Source organism: Mus pahari, chromosome 19 (genome assembly GCF_900095145.1).
Source record: "Mus pahari chromosome 19, PAHARI_EIJ_v1.1, whole genome shotgun sequence".
Classification (NCBI taxonomy): Eukaryota; Metazoa; Chordata; class Mammalia; order Rodentia; family Muridae; genus Mus; species Mus pahari.
Genome location: NC_034608.1, coordinates 81,643,210 through 81,649,980, shown reverse-complemented (window position 1 = coordinate 81,649,980; position 6,771 = coordinate 81,643,210).

Below are 6,771 nucleotides of genomic sequence, written 5' to 3'. Positions count from 1 at the left end.
AAGCCAGTAAAGAACATCCTGCCATGGCCTCTGCATCAGCTCCTGCTTTCTGACCTGTTTGAGTTCCAGTCCTGCATCCTTGGGTGATCTACAGCAGTATGGAAATGTAAGCGGAATAAACCCTTTCCTCCCCAACTTGCTTCTTGGTCATGATGTTTGTGCAGGAATAGAAACCCTGACTAAGACAAATTGCCTTTGAAAGCTCCAAACATTAGAGATGCCAGAGCTATGAGATACCTGCTTAGGAAAGCTGTTTACAGGGAGTGAAACCAGCCCAAGAGAAAGAAGTGTGCTGCGGTCAACAAAGTTAAAAAGAGTCAGAGAGCTGAAGAGCACTTTGACACCAGGCGTGGAGATGCAGAGTTTGGAGTTTGCCCAACTGGTTTTCAGTCTTGCTTTGGTCCAGGATTTCCTCACTGTGCTCCCTGTCTACAATTCCGGAGTGTAATGAACATCCTGTGCCACTGTATACTGGAAGTTTGTGATCTGCTTTTCCCTTTGGTTTTCCATGAGTTTACAGTCAAGATAGTGCATGAGTTTCAGAAGAGACTTTAGACTTTTAAACAGGGATGAGACTATTATAGACTAAGGGGACTTTTGGTGTTGAACTAAATGGATTTCTGCATTATAATATACCTAAAGCCTATGTGGGCCACTGAATGGAATGTAGGGGATTGAATAAAAATATAAACCCTAAGTAAGACACCTAGGTAGGTCAGAAGAAGGCAACCAATCACTTTAACTACAGCTACAGGCTACTGTAAACTGTGAGACGTGGGTACTAGGAACCAAACCTAGTTCCTCTGGAAGAGATGCAAGTGTTCTTAACTGTGACCCATCTCTTCAATGTAGTAGATATGGATTAATTAAATGAATATGCAAGACATTTATAACTCACAAAACGTACCTAACCATCTCCCAGCTCCTCAATAGGATGTCATTAAAAGGGGAGGCTTCAGAAGATGACTGTAAGCTATAACAAAAATATAAGTACCTCCCAACTCCTAGGAGAATTCAACTAGAAGCAGTATTCTCAGGAATATGACCTAATGAGGTCCCAGGGAGTTGCCTTCTCCCTTCCACTAACTACATAAGCATGCATGAAGCTACCATCTCTGAATAACAAAACCTTTATTGGATACAAAATGTATAGGCAGTTCAATCTTAAATGTTCCTGCTTCTGACTCTATGAGAAACATTTTTGTCTTATTTGCAAGGTACTTAGATTATGACATTGTTGCTAAGCAACCCAGCCAGACCAAGACAAAGTCTGTGCTCAAAAATCTTAGTATTTGCATGTTTGCCATCTATAACATCTATAAAAACCTCCACAAAACAAACCCAGTGGCTTAATTCAACACCCACTCACTTTCTCAGATTCTGGGGGTCAGAGATATAGGCATAGCTTAGGGTATAAACATTGCCATGAAGCTGCAATTGGGAGTCTGTCTGGCTTTGTTCTCATCTGGAGCTCAACTGTAGAGTCTATTCAGCTTACTGGCAGGGTTCGCTTCCTTTAGAAAAAAGAGTAGTGCTAGAAATCTAAAAGAAAAGGCAATAGGTAAGTGAGATCTGACCTTTGTATCAGGCCTTAGTGAGGACTAACAGTCTCTTCCCGACTGTTTCCCCCTCTATCTACATTTGCTCCCTTTCTCTCCCTCTGTCTTGTAGCTACGATTCTTCTGCACAATAGCAAACCACTTTTGCTATATTTTTTTTTCAGTTAGAAGTAAGTCTCGAAGGTCCAACCCATGCCCAAGATGAGATGAGTAGGCTATGTAAGTGTGTTACTGATCAAAGTCAGGGGATCACCTTGAGGTTTTGTTTGGATTGAATTACTTTATATATATTATATATATATGGCTGAAGAAGTAGCTCAGTAGTAAGACTTCTTTCTCTGTGACCATGAAAATCTAAGTCTGGGCCCCAGCATCCACATGAGAAGGCAAGAGTGGCTGCATTTATGCCTGTGACATAAATGCTGTGATAGCACAAGAAAGAACATTGGGGCTTCCTGGCAACCAACCCATATCCAGATTAAGTAATACACCCTATCTCAAAGGAGCAGGGCAGAGAGTGGTAAGCAAGATGTATAACATCTAATAGCTGCTTCTTGTGTACTCACACACAAATGCTAACATTCACTCCACATTTACACACACATAAGCACAAAAGAAAAATATACCTTTAAAAAGTTGTAGGAATCACTTCTTTAAAACAATGTGAGCTGGGCTGGTGAGATGGCTCAGTGGGTAAGAGCACCCGACTGCTCTTCCGAAGGTCCAGAGTTCAAATCCCAGCAACCACATGGTGGCTCATAACCATCCGTAACAAGATCTGACTCCCTCTTCTAGAGTGTCTGAAGACAGTTACAGTGTACTTACATATAATAAATAAATAAATCTTTAAAAAAAAAAAAGTGAGCTAAGCTGGAAACGTATATCAAAAGCATAAAAGAAAACTATTGAAGTATTCTTTTGTTAATCTTAAATACACATATTAAGGTTTTCTGAACTTCTTAATCATCCCACTTGGTTTTACCACCCTAGGGTGTTATAAAGTGCTCACTACTTCCTTCTCCATACATGCTCCTCATTTGTAGTAGCATTAATTCTATCCAGAGTCAAATTGACATGAATAATTATGATTTAACAAATGTCTACTGTCTCATCATTACTGATAAATAAGGAGCCACATAAAATGTACTGCTATAAAGCAAATATTTGTTTTTTTTACCTCTGTGGGAAGGCCTGAGTCCACCTAAAGGTGTTTTCTGCTAGACAATAGAATATGAAATTTACTGCATGCATTAACCCTATAAACTAATTACAGATAGACTATTGGAGACTGTTGTTTATACCTTAAATACTTCAATTGAGGATATTACTTAATGTTAGAGTTCCATTTTATTTTTGTCTTTTATTTAGTTTGTAATTTTCATAAAATGTTGATTTTTATTTTATTTTAGGGAAACATTATCCCATATGAAGAAAATAAGGTCTTAGTAAAGATTAATATTAAATGATGAAACATGATATTATAAGATACAGTATTTGTGCATTTTTACAGACTAGAACTGTTAGTACAAAGAGTTTAGACCTGGTTATGGAAGGTGATACATACTTATAACCCCAGTACTGAAGAAGCTGAGGCAGAGGATTACATTTGAGGCTAACTGTAGTACTCTACAAAAGGGAGCTCTTATCTTGATAAAAACAAACCACACACAAAAGAATATAGATATTTTCTTAACAAGTATTTGGGGAAAATGATAAATCACAGGTTTTCCTAGATATTGAATATGAATATGTGTGTGTGTAAACTCTTTTTTTTTTAATTTTCTATTAGATATTTTCTTCATTTACATTCAAATGCTATCCCAAAAGTCCCCTATACCCTCCCCACCGCCCTGCTCCCCTATCCACACACTACCATTTCTTGGTCGTGGCATTCCCCTGTACTGGGGCATATAAAGTTTGCAAGACCAAGGGGCCTCTCTTCCCAGTGATGGCTGACTAGACCATCTTCTGCTATATATGCAGCTAGAGACATGAGCTCTGGGGGTACTGATTAGTTCATATTATTATTCCACCCAAAGGGTTGCAGACCCCTTCAGCTCCTTGGGTACTTTCTCTAGCTCCTCCATTGGGGGTCCTGTGTTCCATCCTATAGATGACTGTGAGCATCCACTTCTGTATTTGAGAGGCACTGGCATGGTCTCACAAGAGACAGCTATATCAGGGTCCTTTCAGCAAAATCTTGCTGGCATATGAAATAGTGTCTGCATTTGGTGGCTGTAAATTCTTGAGCTGTAGGCAAAGAAGAAAAGATCCAATCTTTCCCCTGAACCCGGCAGAGTATGCCAAGGCCCCCAGAGGATTCTCCATGCCCCAGGAGCCTTAGCCCAACCAGGACCTTGGGATCATGGGTGAGTGGAACACAACATCTGCTCCAAAGAATCCCGGAGGGTCTTGTGCCAGCAGGAACAGGGACAAAGGAACCCCACCTGATCAGAGGCTGAGATTCATTGCAGTCTGGGCCAGCCCCGCCATCTTCCACCTGAACCAGGCAGATGGCACCAAGGTTCCCAGAGGACTCTCCACACCACAGGACCCCTAGCACACCCAGGACCTCAGGATCACTGGAGAGCACGTGGGCAGCAGGAGCGACAGAGCTTCTTGGACAGGGTCCCTTCAGGCCTTCATCTTCACCTAGGAGGCAGAGCTGCGACCCAGACACCTGGGCACCGTCCTTGCCAGAGGAGAGTAGGCCTGCCCCCAGGACTCAAGACACCTGTCCTGCAAGAGGAGAGCATGCCTGCAGAGAGTGCTCTGACCATTGAGACTCAGGTGAGAGTTGGACTCCCAGGAGTGCTGACAGGGGCTAATAGAATCACAGGAGGAACAGGCTCCAGCCAGAGACAGCTAGAACATTAACACCAGAGATTACCAGATGGTGAAAGGCAAACCTAAGAATCTTACTAACAAAAACCAAGACCACTGGGTATCATCAGAACCCAGTACACACAACACAGCGAATCCTGAATTCGCCAACATACCAGAAAAGCAAGACTCAGATTTAAAATCATATCTCATGATGGTGGTAGATGATTTTTAAAAGGGCATTAACAACTCACTTAAAGAAATACAGGAGAACACTGATAAACAGGTAGAAGTCTTTAAAATATTACAAGAAAACACTGCCAAACAGCTACAAGTCCTTAAAAAGGAAACACAAAAATCCCTAAAATAATTATAGGAAGACACAACCAAACAGGTAATGGAATTGAACAAAACCATCCAAGATCTAAAAATGGAAGTAGAAACAATACAGAAAAACCCAAAGGGAGACAACTCTGGAGATAGAAATCCTAGGAAAGAAATCAGAAACCATAGATACGAGCATCAGCAACAGAATACAAGAGATGGAAGAGAGAATCTCAGGTTCAGAAGATTCCATAGAGAACATGGACACAACAATCAAAGAAAATGCAAAATGCAAAATTCAAAAAGATCCTAACTCAAAACATCCAGGAAATCCAGGACACAATGAGAAGACCAAACCTATGGTTAATAGGTGTATATATAAGAATGAAGACTTTCAAATTAAAGGGCCAATAAATATCTTCGATAAAATTATAGAAGAAAACTTTGCTAACCTAAAGAAAGAGATGCCCATGAACATACAAGAAGCCTACAGGGCTCCAAATAGACTGGACCAGAAAATAAATTACTCCCGACACATAATTATCAGAACAACAAATGGACTAAACAAAGACAGAATATTAAAGGCAGAAAGGGGAAAAGATTCAAGTAACATATGAAGGCAGACCTATTAGAATGACACCAGACTTCTCACCAGAGACTATGAAAGCCAGAAGATCCTGGACAGATGTAATTCAGACCCTAAGAGAACACAATTACCAGCCCAGGCCACTATACACAGCAAAACTCTCAGTTACCATACATGGAGAAACCAAGTTATTCCATGAAAAAAACCAAATTCATACATATCTTTCCACCAATCCAGCCTTACAAAGGGTAATAAAGGAAAATCTTCAACACAAGGATGGAAATTATGCCCTAGAAAAAGCAAGAAAGTAATCTTTCAACAAACCTAAAAGAAGACAGTCTCAAGAACAGAACCCAAATTCAAACAACAAAAATAAGAGAAAGCAATAATTACTTTTCCTTTATATCTCTTAATATCAATGGACTCAATTCCCCAATAAAAAGACATAGACTAACAGACTAGCTATACAAACAGGACCCTACATTTTGCTGTTTACAGGAAACCCACCTCGGGGACAAAGACAGACACTACCTCAGAGTGAAAGGCTGGAAAACAATTTTCCAAGCAAACGGTCTGAAGAAACAAGCTGGAGTAGCCATTCTACTAGCAAATAAAATTAACTTCCAACCCAAAGTTATCAAAAAAGACAAGGAGGGGCACTTAATACTCATCAAAGGTAAAATCTTCCAAGATAAACTCTCAATCCTGAATATCTATGCTCCAAATGCAAGGGCAGCCACATTCATTAAGGAAACTTTAGTAAAGCTCAAAACACACATTGCACCTCATACAATAATAGTGGGAGACTTCAACAAACCACTCTTTCCAATGGACAGATCCTGGAAACAGAAACTAAATGGAGACACATTGAAATTAACAGAAATTGTGGAAGAAATGGATTTAACAGATATCTACAGAACATTTTATCCTAAAACAAAAGGATATACCTCCTTCTCATCACCTCATAGTAACTTCTCCAAAATTGACCATATAATTGTTCACAAAACAGGCCTCAACAGATACAAAAATATTGAAATTATCCCATGCATCCTATCAGATCACCACGGACTAAGGCTGATCTTCAATAACAACATAAATAATAGAGAGCCAACATTCACGTGGAAGATGAATAACACTCTACTCAATGATACCTTGGTCAAGGAAGAAATAAAGAAAGAGATTAAAGACTGTTTAGAGGTTAATGAAAATGAAGCCACAACATAGCAAACTTATGGGACACAATGAAAGCATTCCTAAGAGGAAAACTCATAACTCTGAGTGCTGCCAAAAAGAAACTAGANAGAGCATACACTAGAAGCTTGACAGCACACCTAAAAGCTCTAGAACAAAAGGAAACAAATTCACCCAAGAGGAGTAGAAGGCAGGAATTAATCAAACTTAGGGCTGAAATCAACCAAGTGGAAACAAAAAGAACTATTCAAAGAATCAACCAAACCAGGAGCTGGTTCTTTGAGAAAA